This window comes from Hemitrygon akajei, chromosome 9, assembly GCF_048418815.1.
Source record: "Hemitrygon akajei chromosome 9, sHemAka1.3, whole genome shotgun sequence".
Classification (NCBI taxonomy): Eukaryota; Metazoa; Chordata; class Chondrichthyes; order Myliobatiformes; family Dasyatidae; genus Hemitrygon; species Hemitrygon akajei.
In genome coordinates, this window is record NC_133132.1 from 14,004,060 (window position 1) to 14,022,507 (window position 18,448).

Here is an 18,448-nt window from a genome sequence, read left to right on the forward strand (position 1 = left end):
AAAACAAAATGCATCTAATTCAGGCAGCCACTTGAACAGTATGCATCTCTCAGTTTTATGTCAATTACAACTCAGCAAAACATGCTGAACTGTTTCTGGACTACCAGTTACATAATCCAGTAGGATGTTTTCCTAGTGTCTTTAAGTAATAGTTTAGCCCACAATGCCCCAAACTAAGTCTTAATTTCGCCATATCGCTGATTTAAAAAGTAACAGTCTGAGACCTTTTTAACTAGTGGGTGATTAAAAAAGAAATGCCTTCCCTTTAATTCATTTGTCCAATCCTCAAGCCACTTCTTCTCTATAACTTTTTTATCCTACTTCTCAATTCTGCTCTGCCTAGGGGCATTCTAATTCCTACTTGCTCGCTCTGTAAGGAAGACTTTGCGATGCCATCCATAATTTCATTTCCCTCACCCTAGCATGCCCAGGTATCCATGTAAATCTGACTTCACAACCCATCTTCCCTACTCTAAACAAAGCTAAGAGAATCTCAATAACTATGCCAGAACGAGCTTTTGAGTTATTCCCTTTTATAGCCTCTAAGGCTGCAGCAGAATCCGAACAGATGATAACCCTGCCTAGTCGTGAGTCTTCTATCCACCATAAGGCCCAGAGGATTGCTAATAATTCTGTTGCAAAGACAGAAACACCATCTGAAACCCGGTGACCAATCTGAACTCTAAGCTGAGACACGGACATCCCAAATCCTGCCTTACTGCTGTCTGGGTTCGCTGAGCCATCAGTAGAAATCTTCAGATAAGATCCCCATTTATTGTTTAAATATTCATTTACTATCGACGCTGTTGAAATTGCTCTGCTTCCTTGAAGCTGAGAAAAGGAGGAATAGGTGTACTTCTGGTTCTGGCAAAAACCAAAAAGGAATGGGTGGCAAACAAATTTGGTTAGCTATGTCTTCCTCAATCAGTTTCAGTTTCACAGCCCAGATATTAACCAAATCTGAAAATGGTTATCTTTTAATTTTACTTTGGCGCTCCGACGTCTGCTACAAAAGATGGACAGCTGTGAGTGAAGCCGTTTAGATTTGCCCAATTTTGCAGGCCCAACATAACTCGTCTTAAATGTAGAGGCGCCTCTCCCATCTCCACACATAATGCAGGGACTGATGTTGTTCTGAAAGTTCCATGACAGAGTCTAAGTGCTTTGGACTGCACAGTGTCTAATTTTACAAGCACTGCCGTAGCAGCAGAACCATAAGCAATACAACCACAATCAATTACTGATCTAATCATAGCTAGATATATTAAGTACATAGTTTCCCGCCCTGAACCCCAGTCACATCCAGCAATACTTCTCATAACATTTAAAACTTTCTCACACTTCCCAATTGTTTTATCTATATGAATTCCCCAAGTAAGTCTTTTATCAAACGAGACACCTAAGCATTTCAATACCTTGACTTTTCTAATGCAGACACAATTCACAATCAGGAATCTTTCTTCTAAAGCCAAAAATCATATATTTAGACTTAGAAGCAGAAATACTGAAACCCCATTAATGGTAGGCTCAGTGCATTCAGAATTCTATGTTATGGAGCCGCATTTAATTTGGCTGTTAAATTCGATAATCTTTTCCCTGCAAGGGGAATGTTCTTGCCTCTTTGCTTTTTGGTTGGTTTGCTGTCACAATAGTGGGCAACGTAGATGAGAAATAACTTAGTGAACGAGGAGAATAGTTTATTGCTCGAAAGACGTCACCACATTCACAATCACAGGGTAATCTGTGATGAATCTAAGACATAGGTTTCATGAAATTACTGAAACAATTCGATGGATTTATAACTAGAATATTCGACCAGAATAACCAGAATTTCTCCCACTGACATACCAGCCTGTCTGCCTTCATACCATTGACATTTTGTGTCATTTCTTACAGTTTAATTATTTACATTTCCTGGTATATTACCATACATGTTTTCATTCAAGGAACTAAATGTAGTAAATAGACAATAGATAATAGGTGCAGGAGTAGGCCACTCGGACCTTCGAGCCAGCACCGCCATTCACTGTGATCATGGCTGATCATCCACAATCAGTACCCTTTCCTGCCTTCTCCCCATATCCCTTGACTCCACTATCTTTAAGAGTTCTATCCAACTCTTTCTTAAAAGCATCCAGAGAATTGGCCCCCACTGCCTTCTGAGGCAGAGCCTTCCACAGATCCACAACTCGCTGGGTGAAAAACTTTTTTTATCAACTCCACTCTGAATGGCCGACCTCCTGTTCTTAAACTGTGGCCTCAGGTTCTGAACTTCCCCACCATCGGGAACATGGTTCCTGTCTCTAGCGTGTCTAATCCCTTAATAATCTTATATGTTTCAATCAAATCCCTCTCATCCTTCTGAATTCCAGTGTATACAAGCCCAGTCGCTCCAACTTTTCAACATATGTCAGTCCCGCCATCCCGGGAATTAACCTCGTGAAACTGCACTGCACTGCCTCAATAGCAAGAATGTCCTTCCTGAAAATTTGGAGACCAAAACTGCACACAATACTCCAGGTGTGGTCTCACCAGGGCTCTGTATAACTACAGAAGGACCTCGTTGCTCTTACACTCAACTTCCCTTGTTATGAAGGCCGACATGCCATTAGTTTTCTTCACTCCCTGCTGTACTTGCATGCTTACTTTCAGTGACTGATCAACAAGGACACCTAGATCTCGTTGTACTTCCCATTTTCCTAACTTGACACCATTCAGATAGCAATCTGCCAGTTCCATCAAGGGCTGCCAGTCAATAACCCATCCCCCTCCCTGACCGAGGTCAGCACAGCCATCAAACAGATTAGCTGTGGCAGAGCACCAGCAAGGATGGCATTCCCGCAGAACTGTTCAAAGCCCTCAACCAGGAGTCACTCGAAGCATTCCAGGACGTCCTGGTCAGTACCTGGGAAGAGGAAGTAATGCCACCCGACCTCCAGATGCTGCAATAGTCGCCCTATACAAAAACAAAGGCCCGCGCACAGACATTGGGAGCTACCGGGGCATCTCCCTACTTTCCATCGCCGGCAATATTCTGGCTCGCATCGTCCTCAATAGACTTATTTCAACAGTATCCGTAGGAAACCTCCCAGAATCGCGATGCGGCTTTCGGCCTAAACGCAGTACTGCGGATATGATCTTTACTGTTAGACAAATGCAGGAGAAATGCTGGAGCAGAACATGAACTTGTACTTTGTCTTCATTGATCTGACTAAAGCGTTTGATACTGTCACAGAGAAGCCTTGTGGATCATCCTCGGGAAACTTGGCTGCCTTCCAAAGTTCATCAACCTCATACGTCTCTTCCATGACAACATGACTGGAGAGATTCTCTCAGCTGACGAACTAGCGAGAAATTTGACATCTCCAACGGTGTTAAACAGGGCTGTGTGTTTGCACCAGTACTTTTCAACCTTTTCTTCACTCAAGTACTAATTCATGGCATCAAGGACCTAAACCTAGGCATTTATATCAAATACCGCCTGGACGGGTCACTCTTTGACCTACGTCACCTTGCAGCGCACACAAAGACTCTTCGAAAGCTGTTCACAGAAGCGCTCTTTGAAGATGACTGTGCACTCATGGCGCACAAAGAGGACCACCTACAAACAATGGTCAACAGATTCTCCGCCGCATCTAAATTGTTCGGCTTGACAATCAGCCTCGGTAAAACAGAGGACCCCAGCAGCCTATAGCTAACAGCGCCCCACCGCATCACCATCGATGACACACAACTACGGAACGCTGACTACTTCAAATACCTGGGGAGTACCATCTCCAGCGACGGTGCCCTTGATAAAGAAATCACGTCAAGGATCCAGAAAGCAAGCCAGGCACTCGGAAGGCTCCGGGTCAAAGTTCTGCAGCACAAAGACATTCGCCTGTCCACTAAACTGAAGGTTTACAATGCTGTTGTGGTCTCATCACTTCTATACGGCTGTGAAACCTGGACACTGTATCACAGACATGTCAAACAGCTTGAACAATTCCACAATCGCGCTGTACGATCAATCATGCAAATCCGCTGGCAAGACCGTATCTCCAACCTGACAGTCCTGGACCGAGCCAATCCACAAGCACTGAAGCCAAGGTTTTGAAGGCTCAGCTCAGATGGACCGGCCATGTGATCCGCATGGATGAGTCCAGAATGCCGCGTTAGTTGTTCTACTGAGAACTGGAGCAGAGCAACCGTGCCCCAGGTCGCCCAAGGAAGATGGTACAAGGACAACCTCAAGTCAAAACTTAAGTGGGCCAAACTCCAGCCCCGCGATCTCGAACACACTGCTGCTGATCGGTCCAAGTGGCGCAATCTATGCTCCGAGGCAGCAAACAACTTCCAAGCCAACTGGCGCATGCAGCCCCTCAAGGCGAGTAAGAAAGACCCAGGAAGGCGTCCGCTCCTGCCCCAACAGGCGGTGCTCTTCGCCCCATCTGCAATCCGCTTCGGACTTCGGCCTCAGAAGTCATAAGCGTGCCCACAGACGTTGACTGCGCAACACATTCGTCTTCCTCGGACTTCGAGAGACTATTACTACATCAGTGAGAAGCAAGGCCTGTAAGTGGGCAGAAAAACCAGTTAACATGACTTGATATGGTGGTGTGTTGCTTTGTAGTGATTGGCTTTTCATATTTAGCAAAAAATTTTTTTTTTCCTTTGCAGGGCTTTTCTATTTTAGGGCCGTATGTTGTCTTTTTTTTTAACTGGGGAGAGGAATTAAGGAAAGCTTTTTAAAACCACTATTATAAAATGGGCAGCTTGCGGAGTCTTCCTCCTTCTTTTACTCTACGGGGAGGTATTTTGGCCTTTTTTTACCGAATTTCGGGCTGTTAGGGGCGCTGGGTGGATTGGGGTTAGTTTTGATTTATAGGATTACTTGTAAGATTAATTTTAGATCTCTTTTTTGTATTTTTTCCCATTTCGGAGTTCCAGAGCATGCATATTTTGTATATGGTTATACTTATCATCGCCAGTTTTGATTGGCCTGAGCTGGTATGCGTATATCTATGCGTTAAATAAAATATTTTTATGGCAATTAAACAGATAAATGTTATAAATTGGAATGTACGTGGTTGGAATCATCCTATTAGGCGAAGAAGACTTTTTAAATCGTTAATCGATTTCAACCTGATATAATTTTTGTTCAAGAAACGCATATCAAAACGGGCGATCAAAATAGATTTGTTCAAATGTGTGTCCTTCAATTTCACGCTACCTGTCAAAATAAAACAAAGAGAGTGTCTATTTTATAAAATCTAATATTTTATTTATCCAAGAAGTCATTGTGTCAGATATTAATAGTGGATTTTTAATTGTTATAGGAACAATTTGTAATAGAAAATTGTTCTGGTTAATCTACGTGGACATAATGTAGATGATCTTTCTTTTTTAAAAATGTATTTGCTTTGTTGCCGGATTTAAATGAATATATGTTGTTAATGGGTGGTGATTTCAACTGTTGTTTAAATCCTTTGATTGACAAGCGTTCAGCCAAACAGCGGCTTCCGAGTCGTTTGCATCACTTAGTAACTCTTTTTTAATTGATTTTGGGCCTGGTTGAAATTTGGAGACATTTACATACTAATGATAGAGATTATTCCTTTTTTCACATGTTCACAAAAAAAATTCAATAATCAATTACTTTATAGTTGATTCCCGATTTTTGTCCAAAGTCCTGAAATGTGAATGTGATGCTTTCTCGGATCATGTGCTTTTAGCTTTTAGGCTTTTGAATTGAATGATGTCGCTATTGCAAATTTGCCTTGGCGTTTTCCAGAAAATGTATTACAAAGTTCGGACTTGGCAAATTTATTGAGACTCAGATATTTTTTTTCTTTTAATAATACGGGAGAGTGTCGAAATTGATTATATGGGATACATTTAACGCATATTTGCGCAGACAGATAATCTCCTATTCAGCTAAGTTTAAGAAACAGACAAAAGCAGAGTTAGATAAGATTTCCAAACAAATTAAAGACTTGTATAATATTTATGCAAACTCTCCTAACACTGATTTATTTAAACAAAGAGTTGAACTCTAATCACAATATAGTTTGTTGTTAACTTATCCTATAATAAATTTACTTGAATTGAAAAGTCATTTTATGTGTTTGGAGATAAGAAATAATAAGCTAAAAAAAAGCGAGAGCTAAAAAAAAATTTTTTAAATGGAAGGGAGATGGGATTTTAGCATGTAATTATGAAGATATTAATAAAATTTTTCAAGACTTTTATATTGAACTTTATAAATCTCAATTTCCAGTTGATTCTTCTAAATGAATGCCTTTTTTTTTACAAAGGATCGATTTCTTCGAATTTCTGTTGAAAGCAAAAACATCAAAATTTCAAGAGTTTTCCAAACTCTTGATGCTCCTATTACTGAAAATGAAATTCAGAAAGCCATTTTTTTCCAATTGGAATCTGGTATAGCTCCTGGACTGGATGGTTATTCTGTAGGACTTATTAAAACAATTGAAAAATTGTTCTCTCCATATATGTTGGAAACGCTTAAAGACTCTTTTTTGATAGGAGAGTTACCTCCCACATTTTATGAATCTTCTAGTTCTTTAATTCATAAGAAAGGTAAAGATTCTACTGACTGTGCTTCATATAGACCTAATTCTTTATTAAATGTGGATGCTAAAATTCTCTCAAAATAATGGCTAATAGGCTGGTGAATATTCTAGCTAAAATTGTCTCTCAAGACCAAACAGGTTTTGTAAAGGGCCGTTATTCGTTCTCCAGTGTTCGGAGACTGTTAAATGTTATATATTCATCCTTTTCTAAGACTCCCCAATGAGTTGTCCCTCTTGAAGCTGAAAAGGCATTTGTCAGAGTTGAATGGAAATATTTAATGTTTTTGAGAAATTCGGCTTTGGTATTAATTTTAATAAGTGGATCAGAATGATATATAAAAACCCTATTGCTACTGTTATTACTAACAATTGCAGATCTCCTTTTTTTCGGCTTTCACGGGGGTACGAGACAAGGATGTCCGTTAAGTCGGAACCCTTGGCTATTGCACTTCGTGAAGATAAAGATATTCATGGAATTTTCATAAATGGCACTGTTCATGAGATCTCTCTTTATGATGACGATCTCTTAGTTTATATTTTGAATCCTGAAGAATCCTGAACATTCCTAGTTTATTGAAACTATTAAACGATTTTGGAAAGTTTTCGGGATATAAACTAAACTTCATAAAAGAGAATTATTTCCCCTAAATGATTCTGCTTCTATATATGATGACATTCCTTTTAGAGTTACAGACTCATTTACATATTTAGATATTACTATCACTAAAATTCATGAAGACCTTTATAAAGCTAATTTGGTTCCTTTAGTGGATTTTATGAAGCAATTACTTTGAAGATGGAATCCACTTACACTTTCGTTAGTCGGCCGAATACGTGTAGTTATAATGATGATTTTACCAAAATTTGTATATGTATTTCAAATTATCCCTATTTTTAACTAAAATGTCTTTCGATCAGGTTGACTCTATAATTTCATCTTTTGCTTGGAAAAATAAAAGACGAAGAATTGGTAAATATCATTTACAAAAATTAAATAAAAATATACAGGTCTTGCTTTGCCTAATTTAAGAATGTATTATTGGTTCGTTAATATACGTTACATGTGTTTTGGTTATATTGGGCTGATAGAGATGAACGACCACCTTGGGCTGATGTGGAATTGAATTCTGTGAAACAGTTTCACTTAACCTCATTATTAGGAGCTTCTTTACCTGTACAACTGGCCAAAATTACTAATTTAAATTTATATCCTGTGATTAAGCAGTCATTACGAATTTGGTTCCAGTTTTGTAACTTTTTTAATCTTAAAAATTTTAAACTTATTGTTTAATTTATCGAAATTATTTATTTAAATCTTCATTAAGTTATTCTACCTTTCTTTTTTGGAGGATTAAAAGGGTTTATTCCTCCATGGATCTGTTCTAAGATGGCCGATTGATGTCTTTTGAGAAATTAGTAATTAAATACCCGCTCTCATTTTCACATTTCCTGAAATATCTTCAGGTGAGACACTTCTTACAAAAAAACTTAAGTAATTTTCCATATATACAAGATTCTGACATGTTTGATATTATTTTTAAAAATGAATCCTTTAGTGAAAGGTTTTATTAAGAAAACTTACAATTTATTGTTACAACAACACAATTACCCTTCACTTAAGATTAAGCAAGATTGGGAGAGAGAGAGAGCTTAACATGACCCTGATAACAAAAGATAGGTTGCGGATTTTGATGTTGGTTAACTTTTCTTCGATTTGTGCCAATCACTCTTTAATTCAATTTAAAATTGTACATAGTTACTATTTGACGCAAGAGAGACTGTCTGAAACGTTTTCTAATGTTGATTGTGTGACAGAAGTAAAACCGAGACAACCACATTATCCATATGTTTTATTATTCAGTGTTCTGTACTGAAATATTTTTGGAAGTCTATTTTCTCTACAATTTCTAAAGGTTTAAAAATTAATTTATTACCTAATGAATTGACAGTTTTATTTGGTCTAATCCCTCAATATATTCATGGTATTTCTCCATCAGATGTTTCTACTCCTACTTTAATACAATGGTTTTCTCAGTTGATGCTATGTCTTAATTTGGAGAAAGTCAGAAGTCGAACTTTTGATCCTCGATATGATTTTGAGAAAAGGTGGGATTCATTCGCCCGTTACTACAATCTGATTTGAGTTAATTAATATGGATTTCTTCCGATTTTTGTTTAAATGGATTTGAGCTGGCGGATTGATTTTTTTTTAATGGAGGCTTATATGATGTATAGCTCCGGGGCTGTGCTCCCAATGTGTTTTTTTTGTTTGTTTTTGTTCTTTTGGTTTTTTTTGTTAGTAGGGTTTTTCCCCTTCCATTTTCTTTCAAAAATATTCTTAACACTTTATTTTCTCTTATTATTATTGATATATTGCTTAGCTTTGTTAATCAGTTATTTGCTATTTTAATTTCATATTGTATATAATGACATATTGACTTAATGTAACTGTTTTGTTAATCTTCAATAACAATTAATAAAAAAAGATTTTAAAATGAAATGAAACTAATGTTCATGTGTCGATGTTGCGGTCAATTTCAGACACCGCGTATGCGCTCAGTGGACGCGAGTCTCACGAGGAACGGACCCAGGCTCCGGGTGGGAAGTTAATCACTGGCATCTGAACCGCGACTGAAGGACAATTACTGTGAGTTCCGGCCACATTTGCCCTTCACCCACGACAGTTGTAGTCGGTTGCCTTTGTCTCAACTCCACGATCCGTACCCGGGTCCCAGGGAGCTTTCCACTGATGAGCGCTGTGCAGGCGCCATTTTGCAGCGCATGGGCATCGCTGGATCCTTATAGCGGATAGACAGGTTTCTCCTTCGTAGGACCTTCTGGATAAAGCGACAGCCATGAGTGATCAGTGTCAGCTTCATTATCACCGGCATTTGACGTGAAATTTATAACTAAGCAGCAGCAGTTCAATGTAATGAATAATATAGAAGAGAAAACATAATGAATAAAATAATAATGATAAATAAGTAAATCATTACAGTGTGTACTTTACAGTGTGCAGTGTGTAATACAGTGTGTGTGTGTGTGTGTGTGTGTGTGTGTGTGTGTGTGTGTGTGTGTGTATGTGTGTGTGTGTGTGTGTGTGTGTGTGTGTGTGTGTGTGTGTGTGTGTGTGTGTATGTGTGTGTGTGTGTGTACATACACATATATACTAATCAACGTGCAGAAAACAGGAGGTCTTCATGTTTCTGGGCAATTGGGCCTTATTCCAGGGAAGGTGGGACCTGTTCCGACGGGACGGGTTGCACCTGAACTGGAAGCGGACATATCTTTGCGGCAAGGTTTGGTAGTGCTGCTCCGGGGGGGGGGGGGGGGGGGACTAAACTAGATTTGTAGCGGGTGGGGAACCACAGTGTTAGAGCAGATAGTGAGGTGGAGGAGGATAAAGGTCATGTAAGAACTGCAAGTATAGTTCATGGAGTAATACAAGATCTAACATATAAAGAGGCTTTGAGGAAAGAGAAACAGAATAAAAGGTGTAAAAATGGTAAGGTAGAAAGGCCAAAGTGCGTGTACTGCAATGTAAGAAGCATCAGGAACAAATGTCATGAACTGAGAGTTTGGATACATACATGGAATTATGATGTACTGGCATTACAGAGACTTGGCTGGCACGAAGGCTGGCATGGATTCCCAAAATTCCTGGATTTCAGTGCTTTTAAATGGATGGGGGGGGGGCGAGGAAGGAGGGGTTGCATTACTGGTCAGGGATACTATTACAGCTACAGAAAGGGTGGGTAATGTAGCAGGATCCTCTTTTGAGTCAGTATGGGTAGAAGTAAGGAACAGGAAGGGAGCAGTTCCTCTATTGGGAGTATTCTACAGGCCCCCTGGCAGCAGCAGAGATACCGAGGAGTAGATTGAGAGGCAGATTTTGGAAAGGTGCAAAAATAACAGGGTTATTATCATGGGTGACAACTTCCCTAATATTGAATGGTACCTGATTAGTTCCAATTGTTTAGACGGGCCAGAGTTTGTTAAGTGTGTCCAGGACGGGTTCCTATCACATTATGTTGACAGGCCGAATAGGGGGAATGCCAGACCAGATCTAGTATTAAGTAACGAACCGGGTCAGGTCACAGATCTCTCAGTGTGTGAACATCTGGGGGACAGTGATCACCGCTTTTAACATTATCTTTAACATTATCATGGAAAGGATAGAATCAGAGAGGAAAGGATTTTTTTTTTAATTGGGGAAGGGCAAATTATGAGGCTATAAGTCTAGAACTTGCTGGTGTGAGTAGGGATGATGTTTTGGCAGGGAAATGTACTATGCACACGTGGTCGATGTTTAGGGATCTCTTGCAGGATGTTAGGGATAAATTTGTCCCGGTGAGGAAGATAAAGAATGGTAGGATGAAGGAACCATGGGTGATGTGAGCTGGAGAATCTAGTCAGATGGAAGAAGGCAGCATACGTGAGGTTTAGGAAGCAAGGATCAGATGAGTCTATTGAGGAATATTGGGTAGCAAGAAAGGAGCTTAAGAAGGGGCTGAGGAGAGCAAGAAGGCGGCATGAGAAGGCCATGACTAGTAGGGTAAAGGAAAACCCCAAGGCATTCTTCAATTATGTGAAGAACAAAAGGTTAAGAGAAGTGAAGATAGGACCGATTAGAGAAAAAGGTGGGATGATGTGCCTGGAGGATGTGGAAGTGAGCGAGATCCTCAATGAATATTTCTCTTCGGTATTCACGAATAAGAGGGAACTTGATCACGGTGAGGACAATATGAGTGACGTTGATGTTCTGAAGCATGTTGATGTTAATGGAGAAGAGGTGTTGGAGTCGTTAAAATACATTAGAACGGATAAGTCCCCGGGGCCTGACGGAATATTTCCCAGACTGCTCCACGAGGCGAGGGAAGAGATTGCTGAGCCTTTGGCTAGGATCGTTATGTCCTCGTTTTTCACAGGAATGGTACCGGAGGATTAGAGGGAGGCTAATGTTGCCCCCTTGTTCTAAAAAGATAGTAGGGATAATCCGTGTAATTATAGACCAGTGAGCCTTACGTCTGTGGTGGGAAAACTGTTGGAAAAGATTCTTAGAGATAGAATCTATGGGCATTTAGAGAATCATGGTCTGATCATGGACAGTCAGCATGGCTTTGGGAAGGGAAGATCCTGTCTAACAAGCCTGATAGAGTTCTTTGTGGAGGTGACCAGGCATATAGATAAGGGTAGTGCAGTGGATGTGAATTTAGTAAGGCATTTGACAAGGTTCCACACAGTAGGCTTATTCAGAAAGTCAGAAGGCATGGAATCCAGGGAAGTTTGGCCAGCTGGATTCAGAATTGGCTTGCCTGCAGAAAGCAGAGGGTCGTGGTGGAGGGAGTATATTCAGATTGGAGGGTTGTGACTAGTGGTGTCCCACAAGGATCTGTTCTGAGACCTCTACTTTTTGTGATTTTTATTAACGACCTGGATGTGGGGGTAGAAGGATGGGTTGGCAAGTTTGCAGACGACACAAACGTTGGTGGTGTTGTGGATAGTGTTCAGGATTGTCGAAGATTGCAGAGAGACATTGATAAGTTGCAGAAGTGGGCTGAGAAGTGGCAGATGGAGCTCAACACAGAGAAGTGTGAGGTGGTACACTTTGGAAGGACAAACTCCAAGGCAGAGTACAAAGTAAATGGTAGGATACTTGGTAGCGTGGAGAAGCAGAGGGAGCTGGGGGTACATGTCCACAGATCCCTGAAAGGTGCCTCACAGGTAGATAGGTTAGTTAAGAAAGCTTATGGGGTGTTAGCTTTCATAAGTCGAGGGATAGAGTTTAAAAGTCGCGGAGTAATGATGCAGCTCTATAAAACTCTGGGTCTTCCACACTTGGAGTACTGTGTCCAGTTCTGGTGGCCTCACTATAGGAAGGACGTGGAAGCATTGGAAAGGGTACAGCGCCGAGTTGCTACTGAACAGGATTTGGATACATCAGTTCCTATCCCCTATCCCCTTCTTTGTTCTGTAGTTCACAGCAGTAAACTCTCTCTCTCTCTCTCTCTCTCTCTCTCTCTCTCTCTCTCCTCTCTCTCTCTCTCTCTCTCTCTCTCCTCTCTCCTCTCTCCTCTCTCTCTCTCTCTCTCCCTCTCTCTCTCTCTCTCTCTCTCTCTCTCTCTCTTTCCTCTCTCTCTCTCTCTCTCCTCTCTCTCTCTCTCTCTCTCTCTCTCTCTCTCTCTCTCTCTCTCTCTCTCTCTCTCTCTCTCTCTCTTTCTCACTCACACACACAAAACTACAAGTAAAAGTGCTCTGTCGCCATTTGTAAAACCGTTAAAAAATCTGTTACTCAAATATAGTTCAAAGTCGCAGAGAACCAACAGGGAGAAACAGATGATAAGAGAAAAAGACGGTGAAGACACAGACGGGTTATGTCGGTAGCAGGAATGCTTTATAGAGAGGAAATTACACTCCATGATCATACAGTTTTGACAGAATCGGAAAGCAGGAGCTAAAAAAAAGTTTCGCACACGACTTCAATTTGATCGGAGAGGCAGCTGAGATGCCGCCGGGATCAGCTCGAAACAGCGGTTTTGAAACTCTAAGGCAACGCACAGAAAATGCTGAAGAAACGCGGCAGACCAGGCAGGGACAATGGAAAAGAGTTGGTAGGCGGAGTTAAGAAGGCGTTCAACGGCGACTCCTTTCCTTGCGTTTTCGGAAACACCTTTATTTAATTATTATATCTTTGTTCTTCCCTTTCAAGGTTCGTTTGAAGACCCTGACCTGGAGTTAAACACACACTTTGGTTCTTTCCGGGAATGGGATCGGTTCTTCTGATTTCAGGACCGGCCAAGGGTTCGGTCTTGTGTGTAACACAGGTAGTATCGAGGGTCAATGTCACGGCAGGAGACTCGTGTGTCGTCGGCGAGGCCGGAAGATCTTTCTCTGTGGGTCCGAAGACTCGAGATCTTTGCGATATTGAGGCACAGATCTCATAAAAAGCGAGGAAACGGAATTTTTACCATCGCAAACCAGTGGGTCATTTTATGCCTTGCGTACGCATTTGAAAATGGGGGACCCCTCTTATTAGGGAGAGAAAGAACCTGTGGTTTGTCGAATACCAGATGAAATGCAATACTCTTTGACTATGTCTTTGCTGTCGCCTTGCTCACACTTGTTCTCAGTAGTGGATGCTCTTTTTTGCTGGGGGGGAGGGGGGATTTTGCTCGCTGCCGCTTACGCGCGAGAGGGGGGAGCTGGTGGGGTGACTTTGGAGTTCGAACATTTTACTGTCTTTCATTCTTTGTGACACTTCTCTGTTTTCTTGGATGTTTGTGAAGGAAAAGCATTTCACCATGTATATTGTATACATTTCTGGGACATTAAATTTGACCTTTGAACCTTTGGACCTTTGACTAAACAGTCGACTTTCCGGGCTGACTGTATGTAAGAAATACATGTAAACCGTATCCAAAAAACAAACAAACGTCAATCTATAACAGATCCAAATCTATAGGCTAGATTACATTGGTCAGCCCGATAGAATGTCATTGTTCCAGGAAACCTTGAGCATCCGCTGGCGATTTAAACAGCCGAAAAGATCCATCCTGAAGAGTGACTCTCAAGTGTGCTGGAAATAACAGCGCTTGCTTGTAGCCTTTCTGGTGAAAATTCGACATAACCGATCTAAAAGCCAGCCTAGCCCGTAAAACCTCAGGGCTATAATCTTCCAAAATGCGAAATTTGAAAACTTGATGGGTTGTCATACCTTTTTTACGAGCTGCCCGAATCAAACGCTCTTTGATATGGGGATAATGAATCCGGAGAATTACGTGTCGTGGTTTCAAACTTGAATCCGCCTGAAATCGGGAAACCCGATGTGCCCGATCGATTACCGGGGGAATATCCAGTACCTCTGAGCCCAGGACATCCATTAGAAATTTAGAGAAGAAAACGGTAAGATCACCGCTTTCAAATTTTTCCGGAATCCCAATTAGCCGAAGATTTTGTCTTCGAGAGCGATTTTCCAAATCAGTAATTTTAACTTTATAGCGATCCATCTGTTGGGACGTCGAAGTTTGCTCTTGTATTTTTTCGATTATACGATCTTTCTTAAGAGCGGCTTCTTCAAGAGCCAAAATACTTGCTTGTTGTTTTTGTGATTCCAGTGAAAGGGTCTGGAACTTTTCTTCAAGTGATTTCAAACGTTCGTCATACTGTAAAAACTTTACGAATATTTTTCTCTCCAGTTCTTCAAATTTGACTTCTATAAGCTTCACAACTGTTTCTAAAGTTATCGGTTCTTTCGTCTGTTTTGGTTCTTTTGCTTTAGACATTTCAGCAAGTTGAGAATAATTCAAATAGTTTAAAAATAAAAATTCTGTATGTTTAGACCCCTTTAGAATAAGTTTAAGGGGTGTTTGTAGGTTAAAAAGACGTAAAAGGTTTGGAGCAAAGCCTAGAAGCGGTTTACTCCATGAGCGCCATCTTGAGACCCCCACTGTGTTATGTTGCCAACATGTACCTGGTCAAATCCCACTGGTTCAACAACGATATGACCCTACCCAAAGATCATCCTTTGGTGGAAACAGCGGCTTCTTCACTTACCTTTCAGCTCACTGGGAATCTTCGGTACGGGTCGATGGACCGGAACACAACCTGTTTGGATTTAAACAATTTCAGGAATTGAAATGTGTAAAATTATTAAATATGTAGAGCAAGAATCCTAAATTAGATTAATCTCTGATATTAACTCACCACGTTCCTGAATTTCTTTCAGTATTTTGTCCAACTTTGGGAGGCCATTCTGCATTTTCACAAAGGTTTCCCACATCACCCTCTGGGCGCGGGAGCCTTTCTCCATCACCAGGTTCAGTAGGAGTTTAGAACTGTCCGCCCTCTTTCCATTATCAGCGAGATCAGAGATTTTCTGTGAAGAGTAACAGTGAACATACTGAGGACTGACAGATTCACACAGGGAATGAGAAGTAAAGGATGTGTTCTGTAATGGGATCACACTGAGCAGTCCTCCGGACGGGAGCTAATCCTGTCTGGACATGGACTGTACATTCTGAGTGCAGACCACACGGAGAGGTATTCACCGTGAACCTGGTCCACCAGTCAATGAGATCCTGGCTGATCTGTGACTGCTTCGTTGACGTGGCTCCAAATCCATAAATACTTCCTCACCAGATTTGACGATGTAAAATATTAATCAGAAAAGAATGATCACAAATGAAGAAAGAAGTCAAGAGGATTTTTATAACAGTGAGCAGTCTCAGAGAAGCTTCAGAAAAGATAATGTGATTCATCTCCTCAGTCTGCCAGTATCCAACATGACAGCGGATTACCGGCTGACACCCGATGCCTTTTCTTTGCATTTTCCAGTGGAGATTTATTCAGTGATTACACATTACAACATGGCAGTATTCCCTGATTCAGACTGTCTGCAGTTACAGATTGTAACATAATCATCTCCACCCAGAACAGAACACATTCGAGCTGGTTTCCAAATACTGCTCATCGCTAGTGGAGTTTGCGGCTGTCAGATGCAGACCATTTTATTTGCCAAAGGAATTCACTTTTGTCCTTGTATTCGGTGTCTACATTCCCCACAGCGCTAATGCTAAGGAGGCGCTCTGTGAACAGTACGGGGCTATTAGCGAACTGCAGAACGTACACCCTGATGGACTGTTTATTGTCGCCGGTGATTTTAACCACAGGCACCTTAAGTCAGTGCTCCCTAAATTCCATCAGTATGTGGGCTTTGCAACGAGGGGGAGAACGCATTGGACCTGGCTTACACAAGCATCCCCGATGCATACCGGCAGAGCCCCGCCTCCACCTCAGTTACTCAGACCACATCTCTGTTATGCTAATCCCAGCATACAGACCGCTCACCAGGCGCTCCAGACCAGTTCAGAAGCAGATGAAAACCTGGCCAGCAGGAGCCATCTCTGCTCTTCAAGACTGCTTTGAGCACACTGACTGGCACATGTTCAGGGAGGCTGCAACCGATGGCGACTCTACCAACTTAGAGGAGTACACAGCATCAGTGACCAGCTACGTCAGAAAGTGCATTGATGATGTTACTCTGTCCAAGACCATCACTATACGCGATAACCAGAAGCCATGGATGACCGCAGAGGTGCGTGCGCTGCTGAGGTCCCGCGACTCCGCCTTCAGAGCAGGCAACAAGGCAGCCCTAACAACAGCAAGGGCCAAACTGTCACGGGCCATCACAGGGCTAAAGCGTGCACACGGCCAGCGAATCCACAGTTACTTCCAGGACAGCGGCGACACACGGCGTATGTGCAAGGGCATCCAGGACATCACCAATTACAGGACAACATCACCTGACTGTGCGATTATGCCTTCCTTCCAGATGTACTGAATAACTTCTACGCCCCTTTTGAGGTGGAAAATGATGTGGCAGTGAGTAAGTCCACCCCTCCTACAAATGACCAGGTGCTGTGTCTCACCGTGGCCGATGTGAAAAGAACCCTGTGCAGGGTCATCCCACAGAAGGCTGCTGGACCAGACAACATCTCTGGTAGAGTGCTCAGAGGATGTGCAGACCAGCTAGCACATGTTCTCATTGACATCTTCAACATCTCCCTGAGCAGCGCCACCGTTCCAACGTGCTTCAAGGCCGCCACCATTGTCCCCATGCTGGAAAAGTCTTCAGTGTCCGGCCTAAATGACTACCGTCCCGTTGCACTTACATCCATCATCATGAAGTGTTTCGAGAGGCTCGTCATGAGGCATATCAAGACCCTGCTGCCCCCCCCTCACTGGATCCCCTGCAGTTTGCGTACCGTCCCAACCGCTCAACAGATGACGCCATTGCCACCACCCTCCACCTGGCCCTAACCCACCTGGACAAAAACGACACATACATTCGGATGCTGTTTCATAGACTTCAGTTCAGCATTCAACACAATCATCCCTCAGAAACTGATTGGAAAGCTGAGCCTACTGGGCCTGAACACCTCCCTCTGCAACTGGATCCTAGACTTCCTGACTGGGAGACCTCAGTCAGTCCGGATCGGGAGCAGCATCTCCAACATCATCACACTGAGCACGGGGGCTCCCCAGGGCAGTGTGCTCAGTCCACTGCTGTTCACTCTGCTGACCCACGACTGGGCTGCAACACACAGCTCGAACCACATCATCAAGTTCGCCAATGACACGACCGCGGTGGGTCTCATCACCAAGAATGACGAGTCAGCTTACAGAGAGGAGGTGCAGCGGCTAACGGACTGGTGCAGAGCCAACAACCTGTCTGTGAATGTGAACAAAACAAAAGAGATGGTTGTTGACTTCAGGAGGGCACGGAGCGACAACTCCCCGCTGAACATCGATGGCTCCTCGGTAGAGATCGTAAAGAGCACCAAATTTCTTGGTGTTCACCTGACGGAGAATCTCACCTGGTCCCTCAACACCAGCTCCATAGCAAAGAAAGCCCAGCAGCGTCTCTACTTTCTGCGAAGGCTGAGGAAAGTCCATCTCCCCCCCCCCCCACTCCATCCTCATCACATTCTACAGGGGTTGTATTGAGAGCATCCTGAGCAGCTGCATCACTGCCTGGTTCGGAAATTGCACCATCTCAGATCACAAGACCCTGCAGCGGATAGTGAGGTCAGCTGAGAAGATCATCGGGGTCTCTCTTTCCGCCATTACGGACATTTACACTACACGCTGTATCCGCAAAGCAAACAGCATTATGAAGAATCCCATGTACCCTGCATACAAACTCTTCTCCGTCCTGCTGTCTGGGAAAAGGCAACGAAGCATTCGGACTCTCTAGACCAGACTACGTAACAGTTTTTTCCCCCAAGCTATCAAACTCCTCAATACCCAGCGCCTGGACTGGCACCTTGCCCTATTGTCCTGTTTATTATTTATTGTAATGCCTGCACTGGTTTGTG